The sequence below is a fragment of the Cynocephalus volans genome, chromosome 14 (genome assembly GCF_027409185.1).
Source record: "Cynocephalus volans isolate mCynVol1 chromosome 14, mCynVol1.pri, whole genome shotgun sequence".
Classification (NCBI taxonomy): domain Eukaryota; kingdom Metazoa; phylum Chordata; class Mammalia; order Dermoptera; family Cynocephalidae; genus Cynocephalus; species Cynocephalus volans.
The window spans coordinates 41,590,583-41,607,995 of NC_084473.1; the positions used below are offsets into that span (position 1 = coordinate 41,590,583).

General features: G+C 37.7%; 1 protein-coding gene across 8 annotated transcripts in view; it reads left to right on the top strand.

The window, feature by feature from the left end:
* Nucleotides 1-1,783: 1,783 nt before the first annotated feature.
* Nucleotides 1,784-17,413, top strand: part of PPM1B (protein phosphatase, Mg2+/Mn2+ dependent 1B) — an 83,953-nt gene continuing 68,323 nt past the window's right edge. For 5 of the 8 annotated variants that reach the window (XR_010021644.1, XM_063078063.1, XM_063078060.1 and 2 more), the window contains exons 1-3: nt 1,784-2,203; nt 2,737-2,853; nt 9,686-9,818. The gene's annotated coding sequence lies outside the window, so the exon portion shown is untranslated. The remainder of the gene's footprint in view (nt 2,204-2,736; nt 2,854-9,685; nt 9,819-17,413) is intronic. The other 3 variants (XM_063078059.1, XM_063078057.1, XM_063078058.1) reach the window with 3 other exon arrangements.

The window sequence follows — 17,413 nt, forward strand, 5'->3', positions numbered from 1 at the left end:
GAAGTTGTCCTATTCTTAAATTTGCCCTTTTCTGCAAAATATTGATAGTCTCTAAGCTGAATAGCTCTCTGTTGGATCTAAGCTTAAATTGACTGCCCAAACCAATTTATACCAAAGTATGAATGGGACACTTGCATTAAAACAAACAAAAAAACCCAAAAATCCCCAAAGCCTAAGTTAAGTATTAGAATGACTCTATTACACTTTAGTTTTGTTTTTCTTTTGGGGAATTAACTTGGCAGCACTGTCTAGTGTAATTCGATTGGTGCAAGAATCATGCCACTTCTCTCAGCCGCTTACTGAACTCATTCATTCTGGACGCATCCTGTGTCTTTGTGAAGCCTTTCTTGGTAAACCTATCCACAGGGAAGATTCTTTGTTATCACCATCCCTTGCACGTTCCGATTACAGCACCTATCATCTTGTACCGGGATTGCCTAATTTATTTTTGTATCTCTATATTTACATACAGTGCCTGGCAAATATCAAGCGCTCAATAACTGTTGAATGAACGAGTCAACGTCAAAAGACTAGGCCGGGAGTTTTTTAAATAGAAAAAACTGTTGACTGAGAAACAAGACACGGAAATGCCAAGGGCTGAAAGCCAGGCATTATAAAAATAATCCCTAACAACACAGAATCCTCCTGACGGGACCACCTGTTCCATGCTGTCACGTCGCTTCTCAGCCTCTTCAGACACCCCAATTTCCCGCCCACTCTCTCCCTTTCTGGAGACAGGTCTGGCAGGTACGCCAGCTCAGCGGCTCTGATTGGTCAGCGATGATTTCATTGTTAGGGCTCATCCGGGCCTTTCTCCTCCCGCAACACCACCCCAGAGCTCCGCCTTCCCAGTTTCCTACTCCCGCGTGCGCCCCACCCGTGGCTGAAGCAAAACAACCGCCTCTCGCCAGCCGGTTTCTTGTCCTCGCCTGCGCTGTCCCTTCCCGTCTCTGAGCCGAAGAGGGGCGTTTGTACAATCCAATGAGGGCCTAGGAGGACTTTGTAAGCCAATCAGTAGCCAACCCCCTGCAATTCTGGGTGGGACTAGGCCTCCACACCTATAACTGGGCAGCCCGTTGGCTCCTTTATGGCGCTTCTTTTACGCAAGGCTTAGAGGTCAAAAATAAGGGGGCAAAGTCCTCGCAGAACGGGAAGGATCGGCACAGACACTCTGGGTTTGACCTTTTTCGAAGACTAACCAATCGCTTTCCGGATACTTCCCCGCCTTTTGCGCGTTCGTTTGAAAAAAGGCGGTGTGACGGACTTGGAAATTGGTTCTGTGACGGACACGTAGAGAAAGCCAATGACTGAGCGTTCGGACCACCATTTGGACCAATAAGAAAAGGGAGTCGCTAGATCTCAGACTTTGTTAGGCGAAGCGCAGGTGGGCGTTATTTGATTGACGGAGAGCTCTACTCATGGCTGGTAGGGTGGGCTGGTCCATGACGCCCGCGAGGCCGTGCTTAGTGGAGGCGGGGCTGAATGAAGTAAATGGTAAGGAAGGGTTGGGTCTCACTCGTGGGCGGTGTTTGATGGATAGTTGTCCTTGCCAATTGAAGGCGGCTACTGATGCCCAATGGGATTTTAGGAACCCAGAGGCGGGGCCGTGTGGGCGGGGGAAACTAAGTACGGAGGTACCGGGGGAGTTGAACTGGGAGGGAGGGCAGTGATTGATAGGCCCCCTAGCAAACCGGGAACCGCGAGAGAGCGTGCGGCGTCCCAATGGGTGGGAGCTGGGGGCGGGGCTCCCTGAGGGGCGGGGAAGGACAGTTGTGCGGGGAGGAGGGGTGCAGAAGAAGTCGAGCGGCTGCTGCTCAATGGCGGAAAATCTGCTGGTGCTGTGACCGCCTCGTTCCCCTAGCAGTTGCGGGGGAGTTTCCTGCCGGCGCGGCTGGAGTCTCTGTTTCTCAGGGTTCGGTGGTTGGAAGATGCTCCAGAGAGACGAGGCTGCGGCGGAGGAGGTGGCGGCGGCCGAATCGGCAACGACGCTAGGGTGGAGAGCAGGCGGCGGCGGCGGCGGTGTGAGGGGCCCGGCGGTGTAAACAGCCCCTGAGGCGGCGGAGGCGGAGGCCGAGACCCTGAGGGGGAAGCGGCGGCTGAGGCAGGGTCGCGCCTCCTTGGGAAACCTGGGCTGAGTGCGGCGGGAGACTGCGGCGGCCGCGAGCGAGACGCCTTAGAACCTCGCCTCCCTCCTTCGCCTCAGGTAAGGCCGCTCGGCGCCCAGCTGGAGGGGAAACGGCTGGAGGCACCGCCGAGGCCCCGGGACCGTTCTCGGGGTGCCGTCGAGCTGCGGCCGGGCTCTGCCCTTCCGAATTCACATCCCTCTCCCCGCCGCCGCGGCGCTTGGGGAGCGGAACGCCGGGCCTGGCTCCTGGGTAGGCCCCTTCCCCGTCCGCCGCCTCCGCTCTCGGCTGAGGGCCGGGAGAGGCGCGGGAGGGAACAGGAGTTTGCTCGAACGCCTTGAAGTCAACTGCTTCCCCTTTTCTCTGCTTCGGTCTGTAAGCATCAGTCACACAGAAGCACTGGGCTACCCCAGGCCTTGGCTCATCCCTTCCTGGTGCATGCCTTATTTGAAAATAGTGCCTTTTCCCATTTGTTTCCTCCTCAGCTTTTCTGCCCTGCTCTGCGCTCCGCTTCACTTCCTTGTTAAATCGTCTTTTTTCTCTCTTCTGTCTCTGCGTCCCAACATCTCCTTCCTCAGTGGCTTTAAGTCGTTTCTCTTTCTTTTCCCGTCAGACTCCTGGCTTCTCTTCCCTGCCTTCTCCAGCACCGTCCTTTTCGGATGTCATTAACCGTGAAGTTCAGTACTCCAAATCTACCAGAGGCCCATTAAGAGTAGACCAGCTTTAAGTGGTAGATCGGTTTTTTTATACTTTTTAACTTTCTTTAACAAAATTGTATTATTAAACTTAGAGTGTGAAAATACACTGAAGTAATTTTAAAAATGAAGGGCTCAATGAGTGTTCTTTATTTTTTTAAAGTTGCACGACCTCTAATGTCAGATTTAGGAAATCTAGGACGTTTTCCTATCTTATTTGGCAAAAATGTTTTTTAAGCATTTATTAGCAGCCCAAATTCATCAATTTTCAGGTTCTTTTAGAAAAAACTTGAAAACTTAAAAAGAAAAATGAACAACTAGGAAGCTGTTTTGATAGAATCACAGTTAAAGAGCTTTTAAAATAGGATACACGTTTCATGTATCAAAATAAAGTTGGCAGGAGTCTTGTAAAAGGATTGTATAGGAATTTGACTAGTCTTAGTGTTATGTAGTTATTTGGGGAAAAACACTATTTTTCTGTTAACAAACGTTTACAACTACTGTGATGTGAGAGTTACTGAGATTTATTGTGGGATTAACACAGGAACTCTTTATTTGAGCTGCTGCATGGATGGAGAAGTGGTAAATTGTTCAGAGAAGACTGTAAGTCACAGTATTTTCCAAGAGATGGAGAAGCATGCCATCGACGCTGAATGTTAATAGATACTACTTCGTTTACTTTCTCTATTGTGCAACAGCAAAGTTCCTATTGTTGGCCTACTTTTAAATAGAGCATTTCTAAACAAATAGTGAGGCAAGTTATTCTAATTATTATAGTAGTCTTTTTCAAGTGTACAGGTTTTTTTAAAAAAAATAGTTGAAGTAAAAACAAACTAAAAGTATAGTTGAAGTAATATCAAACTGGTAATTTTGGAAAGATTTTTGTAGGCCTTTTTAATGAACAATGTTATAATTGAGCTTTTAAATTTTAATATTTAAAATAGATTTTTTTTTGTCAACAGTTTTTTTTTCAGTGATAATTTGTTTTGTTTTTAACTGTACTTTCTCTCCATGCCTTCTTTGTCTTTTTTTTTAATGGTCGTTTGTGTTTTCCCCTCTTCATTTGTTTTTGCTTTCATAAAGTCTTATCACAGTTTTTGCAGTGGTTCTTTATGTTGTTGTGTTATTAGCATGGAGTAGTATTTTTTTTACTGGAGCTTTCATATGCATTAGTTAAGATCTCCACCGTTTCTTTGATATTATCCTTTGGATTTGTTGATGTGATTATTCTCTCAGAAGTGACTTGCAAAGCTTTCAACACCTGTTTTCTTGGGTGTCTGATTTCTCTGAAGACTGCAGGAATAGGTGAGAAGCCTTTTAGTTTTTCTGATGGCCATATCAGTAAGTACATGTTTTATGTTAGTTAGTAATTCGCATAAATACTAAATCCCTTAAGATTACATCATCCAAAGGAGTGGTGTAGTGTCTAAATAGCTGTGCTTCTAAGAACAGCTGATTCATAAGTTGGCAAGGTCAGAAAGAGTGGCTCTTGTTGAAAGTTATAATATTTTCCTATAACGTACATTTTTAATGGAGTTTTTTGAGTTATATGATCTGATTGACTGTCTCTTGGCACTCTTGGAATAGTAGAATTTGTCCTAGTATCACTTAGTGATTCTGGAGGTTCATCAAAAACTGGCTGAGCCAATAGGAAGGACTGCAAACATACAGTGGGTTGTAAACATATCTTTTGTTGTACGTGATGCTAGGAGTGAGTGGTATTTTTTTTTCCCCACAGTCATTTGTGTTAGTTAATATGTAGTCTATATTTTATGAATATTTATATATGTAACTTTTAAAGTACTTTGTGACATTACCTACCATAGAAAGTAGTAAAATAGTGTAATTTTAACAGTGGTCTTTCATAAGATATTAATAAAGGTAATATTAATGTAACACATGATATTTTAAAATGTAACACATGATATTTTACATTTTCTATGAAATATGCCTTTCACAATTCACTGATTTTAAGAAAAATTAGTTGGCAAACAACTGATGGTATCAGAGCAATAAAAGGTTTTTTTTTTTTTTAATTCCAATATTCTAATAACAAAATTTATTCAAGTAGTAGCTTAAAATATAAAATCATAATTAGTGGTAAGAGACATCTTGGTAAATTGTTGATTAAGAGGATTCATTATTATTTGTGGAAAAAAGATTCCCAGAAACTGGATAGATCCAAGAAACATAATCTAGGTTACTTTTCATTTCACTGTCCTGTACTTAAACTAAACAGCGAAGGTAAAATAGAGTAGATCTTGGGAGTATTTAGTTATTGTAATTTATGCTTTTGGGGATTTTTTTTTTTTTTTTGGTTGGCTGGTATGGGTATCTGAACCCTTGACCTTGGTGTTATAACACCTTTCACTAACCACCTTGCACCTTGTAGTTTAAGATCAGCTGTCATAGAACTTATAAAATGACAGCTAATCGTCAGCTTCTGGAAGCTGATTTAACAAGTACAGGTGAAGAAAAAGATACATGTGCTTCATAATCTGTATTTTTGCCTTGTTTTCGTTGGTGATGCTTGCTTATATCAGCATTGATTTTAAATGATAGAATAACTTTTAGGGTTTTTTTTGACTAATTGAGTATGGTAATATTTTTGATTAGTCGTTTTGGAATATTTTTGCAAATAAAGCATTTTTGATGTGATTTAATCTCTTTGTATAGACTTGATTTAAGATTGACACTTTTCAGCATTCCGTCTATATTCCTCCCCTTAAAAAAAGACCACCACTTAGACTAACAAAGTGTCTAGGCCACATACTTGGATCAGTGTTATGATAGAAAGAACCCTTTACTTGCTGGCTGGTTAGTTCAGTTGGTTAGAGCACTGCTTTGTAACAACCAAGGTCAAGGGTTTGGATCCCCGTACCAAAAAATAAACGACATAAAAAGAATCCTTTACTAAATTCTTAATAATTTTATGAAGCTTTTCAAAAGTTTAGTCTATGTACTGTATGTATTTATTTCTCAGACTATTTGAAGATTTTGAGATTTAGTTTTTAGTAACATCTAGCATCCCGGAAAACATAAACACCATATGATGTGGCTCATACTTTTTTCTTTTTAGTTTTTATTCAAATTTCAGGGTGCTTTATTTCTCCCCTTCAATTAAATTTTTTTCTTTTCTTTTTTTTCTTTTTTGGCAGCTGGCTGGTAGAGAGAGCCAAACCCATGACCTTGGTGTTCAAGGCTGCTCTCTAATCAATTGAGCTAACTGGCTAGCCCTCTTTAGTAACTTTTTTTAACTTCAAGAACCCAGTAGCTTAATCAATTGTATTTTAACTTGTTAGTTCGTATATTAGACATACCTTTAACATGGTTTATAGCATTTAAAGCAGTTTACCAACTTAAAGCTTTTACAACTTACCATAGTTTACTATTAACTTGCTAAAAATAAAGTGGATTCAAAGTTTTCTTCTGGAGTATGTTGAAATATTGTCAGGATTATATTTGTTGGCTTTAAATTGATGTTTCTTGAGAATTAAAAATCTTAAAGTTTAGAAACATAACACTATTTGAAAAAGTTTTTGCATCCTTGTGAACAAAAGAAGATCCAGTCAAATAAGGTCTGATACTTAGAGGAGAGAGACAGATACTGGAGGACATCTATTGACTTTGAGGAACTTGTGTTACTCTTAGACATAGGACCAGTTTCTGGCAGTGTTATAGGGAGACTAAGACCTGTCTCTAGGATTGCTGTGATTTTTGTCAATGTAGAATGTCCTTTACTTCAGAATAGGTTGTGAATGAAAAGTACATTTGTATGATAGAAATAGGAAAAATCTTTTCCTTTATGGGAAACTTTTAAAAAGGGGTTATGTTATCAGGTAGAATCAAATTTGTTATATAAAAGAAAATAAAACAAGTGGCTAAGTTTTGTTTGATAGGTGGTACATACCTAAGAAGAAGCAGGTTTGATAAAGGATATGTAAAATAATTTGTAAGGGTCTGAAGCATTTCAAAGCACTTTAAAACTTGAGAGTTGGGACGATCCCCGTGGCTCACTCGGGAGAGTGTGGTGCTGGGAGTGCTGAGGCCGCTGGTTCGGATCCTATATGGAGATGGCCGGTGCGCTCACTGGCTGAGCGTGGTGCGGGCGACACCAAGCCAAGGGTTGTGATCTCCTTACCGGTCACAAAAAAAAAAAAAAAAAAAAAAAAAAAAACTTGAGAGTAATGTCGCTGATTCTTAATTATAATTGGATTTTATTTTCTTGATGGTAGGTATCAAGAGCACTCCTAGCATTGAAAAGGGAGAGTTTGTAGATGTTCTCATGAGTAACTAGGAGTGTCTGTATTACTCACTGACACTGGATACAGTGTCTCCCCCCCCCACCTCCTTATGACTAAAGCATTTTACTCTGAGGTAAGGAACTGGCATCTATTAAATACTGGTGAGAAAATAAACTCAAAGCAACTGCAAATGATAGATACACTAGGCTACCAACCCACGGAGAAGTAAAGAGTTCAGAAATTCAGAATAGTCTAATAGTATCTAGTCTGTAACCCCCACCCCCCCAATTCACTGAGTGCCTTCTGCGTGCAAGGCACCATTTCAGGATGGAGTCTGAACAAAACAGACAAAATCCCTGCCCTCATAGATCTTACATTCTGAGAGACAACAACTCTTCCTCAGTTTACATTACAGCTGTGCTCCCTTTGCGACTGGCCTTAGAAAATGAGTGGAAAATTTGGGATGTATGGTTTTCTACACTATACTTAAAAGCTGTGATTAGAGCTTTACTATTTTTAACAAAAGGAAAGGAAGAAGAGTTTTTCTGTAATTGGGCAAAAACTGGAATATGAAAAGGGAAGGAAGGAGGATGGGGGAAATATTGCTCTACCTGAGTGAAAAACATTGATTTAAGATTTAAAAATGACCCAGTGAGAGAAAAGAGGCAGGCATCAGGGAAATCAGAGAAGTCTGGGGGTTTCAGGTGTTTTTATTTATTGTCCAGCCTTGGAGAGATGAGTTCCTGGAAAGGAGGATGGGAGAAAAGATGGGATAATGGGAGGAGGGCGAATAGGACTTTTAGCAAGTCTGGTTTAAGTAACTTGGGATGTACCTTTAAAATATATGTCATCATTTGTGTTTGAAAAAGACCCTTTTGCTGTTTCTGTTCTTAGGTGAGTATGTCACTGATTTGCGACTGCTACGTTTGTTCTCTGGTTGTTTGACAATTTTGCTAAAAGATGTCTGATGGAACCAATTTGTCTCTTGTTTTATTGTTCTCAAATTGGTCTGTATATTTATCACTGCTTTCCTTAATTCCGTAGCTGTGGTGTATTACTTGAGTTCCTGCTTTTGTTTTTCCTGCATTGCAAAATTTCTGCATAAGGTTGTCCTGTTGTACTTACATGTGAAGAAGGTGCTTAGTTTCTACTTTCTGTTCTGTAGTTTCCTAGTAATGATCCAGTTTGGTGAAGATGTCTCTTTCTGAGTTTACACAAACATTGCACACTTAAGCATGAGAGATCTTTGGTCTTTTGTTTTTAATTTAATTCTTGATGGTCTTTCCCTGTCACTTGTGAGTCAGACTCAGAGTTTCATGTGATCTTGATTGCTGCAGCGGAATCAATATATCTATATCTATATCTATATCTATATTTAAAGCAAATTGACTTGTATATTTCATTGCTCCAATAAAAAATGAACATTAGTTCCTTTCATGACCTGAGACCTCTTTTATTACACCCTAATAAGTCTTCAGAGTACCAGTTTCACTTTTAATATATTTTTGTAACTATATTTATTACTTTACCAAAATGCTGATGTGCAGGAGAACTTGAAACTTTTTGAATGTATTAAATTTAGTGCTGTAATTCAGACCAGGTTTATTAAGCTGTTCAACATTTGGCCATCTTTGAGTTGCCTGTATTTTAGATTCAAAAATAACCAAAAATAACCTTACTTGAATTTCTTAAATTATCTCTTGTAACTGGTTTTGTTCATATAATTTAAAAATTTATGAATATTTTGGTAGTTGATGGTCCTAAACTTAAGGACACAGATTATTTCTTTCTATTCAACTGTTCTGGAGTGTTTTGAATAAAAATGTGAATGTGAAATGATAACATTTAGCTAAATATGTAATAGCTTTCAGTTATAGCCTACCCTTTCTTTGTTTTTTGTTTTATAAATTCTAACTCTAGTTTGTAAGGGTAATAGAGCTTGGAAGGATTAGTGATGATTTAGATGGCTTTATTGCTCTTATTCTGTCTCAACAACTTCTCTCTTATTAAAAATATTTTTCTCAGTGATAGATTTGTACTTTAGTTAAGGTTATTTGTTCTTCTGTGCTCTTGCTTTGTGTTGCTTTTTCTGCCTCTGCCTTTGCTTACTTGATTTTTATTTAAATACAGGGTGGCCACCAAGTTTGGAAACACAGATGGATACATAATATATTGTTTATTGATGTTACATCACAGAATATGTTAAACTAACATCTGTGTTTTCAGACTATATGACCACCCTATAGAGGGGAATTCGTGTAGGTGGGCCTTTTTGTCTTTGTTTGGATTTATATTGCCTGGCCAAACTATGGAGTCAAGTATAAGGCATATTTCGAATATAATGGAGTAGAGATGAGTAGTTAATTATAGAGAGCAGGCTGGAATCACATTGGCCCTGTGTTTTTAAGAGGACTGAAAACTAACAAGGTAAAAAGTGTGATATTTAATTGGTTTTCAAATATTTTGGCTAAAAAAAGTTTGGGAGATGCTAAATAGCAATAATTTCAGGAGTATACTTGAAAGCTGGTTAGAGGGGTTGGCCAAATGGTAATGACATTGGTATTGTTTTACAGTGTGAATGACGCATGTTCTCAACAGATTTACTTTTTTTTTTTTTTGACAGCTGGTTGGTATAGGGATTGAACCCTGGACCTTGGTGTTACCAGTACCATTCTTTAACCAACTGAGCTAACTGGCCAGCCCCTTCAACAGATTTAGATAAATATTTCTGAATTGTTGCTACTCTGTTCTTTCAGGTAATGTAGAATGCTTAGCACTGTTTACTTGTGTATGTTTATAAGTGTATATTAAGTCTTTATACTTGGAGTGGATTATGTTTCTGGAAAAAGTTCCAAAAGGAGGGATGGTGATTGGGAGCATTGATGCTAATGTCAGATACTTGGATTTGAATCCTTGCTCTACCACTTCATAGATAAGGTAACTTAAAGCAAGTTACTTGATGTTTCTAAATTTCGGTTTTCTCACTTGTAAAGTAAGGTCATTTGATGATAGTATGAGGGTACTTCAAAACGTCCATGTAAGACTTGTATTATCTTTCAATTCTATTTTTCCAGGAACTTTTTGAAGTACTCTTGTATATTTCTTAAGATTGTTGGGTTGAGATAATCCATGTAAAGGTTTATTCAAATTTTTTAATTTTTAAAAATTATTTATTTTATTTCTCTTTTTTTGGTGGCTGGCTGGTATGGGGATCTGAACCCTTGACCTTGGTGTTATCAGCACCAAACTCTCCCAAAGTGAGTTAACTGGCCAGCCCAAATACATGTAAAGCTGTTAGCATAGAGCCTGGTACGTTAAAATTGCTAACCTTTATTGAGTGCTTTCTATTGCTATTACTAATATTACTACTATTACTGCTGCTACATGATATACGCTAAGCTGAAAGAGTAGTTAAACTTGGCAGCAGAAGACCCTGTTTGAGGTTCCCACTCAACCTTGTAATGATTCTGTGACTTGTGAGTTACTTATTCTTTCTAAGATTTAGTAGTCTTAACCTGTAATCTAACATTTTTTTTTACTTGAGTAAAGGCAGAGGGCTGGACCATATGGTATCTTGAGGTCCTTCTGACTCTAAATTCAAGGGTTCTGTTCTAAGATTCTCATTTTCTACCAGAGTGTAAGCTACATAGGGCAATAATTGTGTTAGTTTTGTATGCTGATTTATCCATGTACCAATATTGTATTCTATAAAGATTTGCTGAATAAATTTTTCCATAGAAACAGTATCTTTTAGGGAGAGGAGGGAAGTAGGGTGTAGGAAGAGGTTTACATTTTTTTCTCTAGAATTTGATGCTTGTTTAAGGTATGAATACAGATTTCCTGCTGTTCATTTTTGTTTAGTCAATATTATCAGCATAGGCACTTCGGGAACAAAGATTATTTGAGACTGCCATCTGGGGGGGTGAGGAAGAGAGTAAAACAGGTATATGAACATTTAATTATATAAGGTAAAAAGTAAAAGTGCCATAAAGGAATTATAGATATAATTTATATATATATATATTTGTTTGGGGTTTTTTGGGCCGCTGGCCTGTACTGGGTTCCAAACCCTTGCCCCTGGTGTTATAATACCATGTTCTAACCAACTGAGCTAACTGTCCAGGCTATTTCATGTATTAGGAATTTTTCTAAAATGAGTAAAAGTCAAATAGCAGTATTAATTAATCAGTGTATCTTGTAATTTTTGTCTTGTCCACTTTTGGAAATCAGATGCTTTAAGGGAAAAACATTAGGGTCATGAACTTTCAGAGAATTTCTTTTGGGTAGATTTTTATATGTAACCTTGAGAACTTTGGGGGAGACTTAGTAGTACTTTAATATTTTTTGGAGGGGAGAGTGATAAATAAAATTTAGCAAGCTAAAAATCATCTCATACTGCATTTTTTTGCCTTTTTATTATGAAAAATTTTAATCCTACATAACATTGCAACATTACACTGAGTACTTATATACTCATCACCTAAATTCAACAGTATTTTGTATTTTTGCCTGTCTTAGTTCAGGCTGCTGTAACACAGTACCATAGACTGGGTGGCTTATAAACAGCAGAAATTTCTTATAATTCTGGAGGCCGGGAAGTTCTAGATCAAGGTGCTGGCAGATTGGGTGTCTGGTGAGGACCTTCTCCAGGTTTGAAGACGGCTGTCTTTTGGTTGTAACCTCACAGGGCGAAAGGAGGACTAGAGAGCTCTCGGGGGTCCCTTTTATAACCGCACTAATCCAATTCATGAGGGCGTTGTGACCTAATTACCTCCCAAATGCCCCACCTTCTAATACCATCACAATGAGGTTTAGGATTTCAATATACAATTTCAGGGGGACACAAGCATTATAATGTTGCTGTATTTACTTCATCTACATAAATATAACTTTTGCTGAACCATTTAAAAATAAATAATAGACATTAAGTCACTTTACCCCTAAATTCTTAAGGATGAATCTCCAAAAAATGACATTTTACTCTATACCTACAATATTTTTATCATAGCTAACAAAATAAATGACCAGAGATCATCTGATCCCCAGTCTGTATTCAGATTTCACCAAATGGGTCAAAATGTCTGATGCAGCTTTTAACCCTCCAAACTAAGGTCTGTTGGAGGATCATGCATTACACTGCATTTGTTGTGTCTCAATTCTCTTATAAACACCCACTTTAAAAAAGATGACTTTGTCTTTTTAAAGAGACCAATTATCTTGTAAAATGTCCTCTATTCAGAATTTGTTTCTTTGAGGCCTTGTTTAAAACTAAACTGTTAAATTAGATCCAATGACTTAAATTCACATTGAACATTTTGGCCAGGATACTCCATAAGTGATGCTGTTTCTTAGCACGTCATATCAGGAGGCACAAAATGCCACTGTCGGACTATTCAGTGGTGCTAAGTTTGATCACTGGGTTAAGGGTGGTGATTGCTAGATGTCTCCATGGAGAAGGAACATTTTCTCTTTTGTGATTACCAGGTAATCCATGGCATATTTTATTACTGTACAAATCCATTTCCCCTTCCGACTCTCACTTCATAGCTTTTCTCTTTTCTTTTTTACAGATGGATCTAGACAAGGGTCATCAAACTGTGACCGATTGGCCAAATTTGGCCTACTTTGTATTTTTGTAAATAAAGTTTTATTGGGAGATGACCACATTCATTTGTTTGCATATGTCTAAAGCTGCTTTCCCACTGCTATGGCACAGTTGAGTACATGACAGGAACCATATGGCCCTGCAAAGCCAAAAATATTTATCTGGCCCTTTAAAGAAAAAATTTGCTGACCCCTGATCAGGATGTATGTTTTGTTCCCTTTCTCACTGTAGTGGTATAAAGTATGTATTTGCATATTTGGTGTTTATGTTGTTGGTGTTGATAATGTAACTTCTCCTGCACTCTGGTGTTATTCAAGGGATAACTGCTTTTAATATGGTTAAAATTGTGCAGTTACTGCTTTGTTATGTCTCCCAAACCAAAAAGTATTCCCAGTTAGTGCTGTACATGGTATATAAAATCATGTTAAAAACATTAAAATATTTCACATGCAAATAGTTATAAAGAACATTGAACACCAAATTACCTACCACTCAGCTTAGTTTAGGATATAGAACATTACCAGTATAGTTGCAGCTATTCTGTAACCTTCTGAGATTCCATCTCCTTTCTCCCATTCTGAATTTTGTGCCTAGCTTACCTTCTGATAGATATGTTATCCATACTACATACATATGCATCTATCTCTAAATAGCATATAGTACTACTGTTTTAAGAGACTTTATAGTTTGTGTACGTGCTTGTATATAGAATATCTTTTTATACAATTTACTTTTTTCACTTAACATTTTTGCAAAGGTCTTTGTTCTGTTATCTTTCTTCCATAGTGTTGCATATGTATTACATAGTATTCCATTACATAAGCACATTTTGCATAGTCTCTTTTGGAAGGACATTTGGATTTTGTGATTATAAACAATGGTCTAAAATGTAATTTACATTTCTTATTATATAAATGTGTGAGAGTTCCTCTAGGACATGGCTAGGAGTATAACTGCTCGACTGTAGGCTATTTTCATTTTACAGCCTACCTAGATATTTCGAAAATTCTCTCCAAAGTGACTATATAAGTTTATTATACCAGTGGTATATAAAATTTCTGTTGCTCTGTAACAGTGCTGTCCTATGTAAATATAATTTAGAATTTACTTGTAACTACATTAACAAAAAAAAAGGGTGAAGTTAATTTTAATAATGTATTTTGTTTCATCCAGTTTATCTAAAATATTTCAGTATGTTGACAATAAAAAATTAGATATTTTGCATTTTTATATTAAATATTAATAATCCAGTGTGTATTTTACACTTACAGCAAATCTTAATTTGAATTAGCCACATTTCATATTTTTTCTAGCCACATGTGGCTGGCTAGTGGCTACAGTACTAGACAGCATAGCTCTATATTCTTGTATACATTTGGTATTGAGAGTCTCTCTTTTTTTTTCCCTCAATCTAATGGGGAAGAAATGGTATTTCATTGTGACTTTAATTTTGCATTTTCCTGTTAGTTTTCATATTATTAACTATTATTTCCTTTACTAAGTTTGCATTTTTTCTATTATTAGTGAGTATCAGTGAACATTCTGATGTATTTATTGGCCATTTGAATTTCTCCTTTTGGGTATTTGCCATTATCATTTGCCCTATTTTCTATTTTTCTGTTTTCTTTTAATGACAAAATATAATCTTACAGGCATAAGTATGGAATTACTTTGCTGTTAAATGCAGGTGTTTCTTTTTGTTAGCTGTGTTTAAAGAGTTTTTAGAGATTAATTATAAAGTGTGTCTATAAAAAGATGCTAATGAAATATTTTCACCTAAAGGCAGTTCAAAAATCCCCAAAGTATTTGGTTTGAAATGAATGCTTTGGGGAGAGGGAGAGAGGGGCGGGCAGGGCAATTGCTTTATACTTAAGGTAAACAATCCTTTGTGTTTATTTCTTCCATGCATTTCTTCCTTTGTTCTGCTTAATCTTGCTGCTGCTTTTCTCAATCCTAAGCCTAAGGACCTGTAGGAAGAGCTAGGCTGAGTGGATTCTGGTCTAGAGCCTAAGATATTCTCACAAAGGGCTGTAGAGCTGGACTGAAAAGGGAAGTTGAGTATACTTTATGCGCATCATCAGGAAATTAATTACTGTGCCCTCTGTCTGCAGTAAGTGGGTGTAATTGGCTGTGTGCTTTAAATGTGAATTTAAATGTGAAAAGTAAAATTGCTGGAAATCAGGACTGCTTGTACTTAATAAATGTTAACAGTAGATGGTAGAGGTTAATTGGTGTTCCAATAGATTTTTAGGTCTCTGCCAGTTTGATATTTCTGGGAACATTGGAATAGCTGACTAAAATTATCCTTTCTTGAAGTATCTTTTAACTTAACGTATCTTTTTATTTATACCTGCTAGGTGCCAAGGTCACAAGTTAGGGTAGGAGGGCAAAAATGTCGAAAGGAATGTGAATGATTTTATGGGAGTGGTGAGATGAAGGGTTGCAGTTGGCGTCAAGGAGGAAATATTTCATAGGCACCTTGAAAGATTTGGTGAGATAAATAAAGTAGGAAAAATGGACTAATAAAATAGGAAAAATGGACTAAGAGGTGGAAATGAGCATGATATACTTGGGCTGTGTAGGGAGGGCCAACGGAGGACAAATTGTACAGGAAATTTCCTGATAAGTAAATCCCGATTGGATATTTTGTATTTAATGTCTTTCGGGGAGTAGGAAGCCATTACATCTTTTTGGAACAATTAAAAAATATTTTAGGGAAATCAACCTGGTGATAGTCTGTAGGGTGTATTGGAGGAGAGATTGAAGTCAGGTAGACCAACTGGAAGGCAGTTAGATAATATTATTAGGTGATGATACTCAAGATCGGGATGGTAGGATAAGAGAGAAACTTAAAAGCAAGACTGATGGAACATAGTGACAATATATACTGGTTAGATTTATATCAGCAGATTTTTGGTTTCTGCCGTGGGTTTCTAGAAGAATGCTGTTGTTAATACAGATAGGTAGATTGGGATATGAAGGTGGTTTGGGTTCAGAGATGAAGTTTTTAGTTACGTTTGAAGATATGTAGCCTAGTTTAATGCTTAAAACCTAGACTATAATTCGTCTGAAAAGTCAGTATAACAGTAAAAGTTGAGGCAATGAGGATGCATCAAAAGGCAGATACTATGTTTTGGGTTGGAGGTTAATTATTGTTTTGGGGGCCCACTTCCCTCTTAGTTTAGAAGGCTGAAGGAAAAAAAGAACAAATGCTAATGATGGGGAATGTTTTGAAAACATAAGTGTAAAGAGTTTCTGGAATGTGGGAGTCAATAGTGTGAAGTGCCACAAAGTACCTTCCTTATTTTGCAAATCTTTTTTAAGACTGTACTGATGTACGGGCTAATTCTACCAATCAGGACATCAGTGTTTGAGTGGTTTTGCCAGGAATATTGGTGATTGGGGTACTGAAATGGCTGTATGTTATATCATGAGAAACATTCTCTATATGAAATATTCTAGACATGTTAGACATATTAAAACAATGTTCCAGGGTAAAGTAAGTTCCCTTTTGTGGGTATCAAGACTGTGACTGTCCATTAGAGTCATGTTCTGTCCCACTTTGCTAACTGGTCATAAACACTAAAATGGCTAGACAAACCTATAAATAAAATTTCCTCTAAAAGCCTCATGAAACATTTGCTGTCTGTTCCCCCCCCCCCCAATTTGCTTTTTTCTAATCTAGATCTGTTTATCTGGGAGAGAGAACAGAGAACAGCTAGAAATCAAACCATGTAACCCTGAACTTATTTTGTTTTCATTGCTAACTGAAAAACTATTTGGAGTAGGAAGAGCAGTTATTTTATTCCCATTCATCTTTGCTGAGGTTAAAAAGGTTATATCTGTCAGTGTGTTTGAAATCAATCAAGCATAAAACCAAGGTAGCTATAGCCCTTGTTTCATCATTTAGGTAGTCAGATACAAATGGGAACATGAACTTCCTCTGATTTCTGCAACATTAGCTGAAAAAATTTAGTATTATGGTCAAGGGAAGGAATTTTTTACCTGATAATCTTAAGATTTTAATGGACATGTGTAGGTAGCTGATGATGTATTCTGTAGGCCTACACTACTGTCTTGAGGCTTTGTCCCAGTCTTTGTACAAATATATTAGGATCCAAAGTTTTAAAGAGCCATGGAAGCAGTAGAAAGGAAGAAACTAATGATAAACACAATATGGATGGATCTCAGAGACATTATACTAAGTGAAAGAAACCAGACACAAAGGAGTAGGTGCTGTATGATTCCATTTAAATGAAATTCTAGAGAAGGCAAAACTACTGACAATACACATCAGTGGTTGTCTAAGTCTGGAGAGGATGGGGAGTTGACTTCACAGGGGCAAGAGGAACTTTTGGAGTGATGGGAACGTTCTCTATCTTTATTTGGGGGTGGTTATACAAGGTATATGTTTGTTAGAACTCATCACTGTCTACATAAAATGGGTGCATTTTATTATATGTTAAAAAACAGGTATCTTTAGGAGCAGCGACAAGGTGAACAGCAGAATGGAACTTTATGGATTGAGCACATATGTAATAATGTGAGGTTTTCATAGTGAATCAATCTTTTTCGCAGTAAAGGTGTCTAATACTAGTGATACTGCTTAATGTTTCTGACAGGGACATATACACAAGGTAATTTGTATAAACGCAGTAAGGAAGCATGTATATATGTAGTCAACTAAAATCTAATAATAGTTAAGTTTTTTTTCCCTGGCTTTCTGGTTTCAGAAATCATTGAATG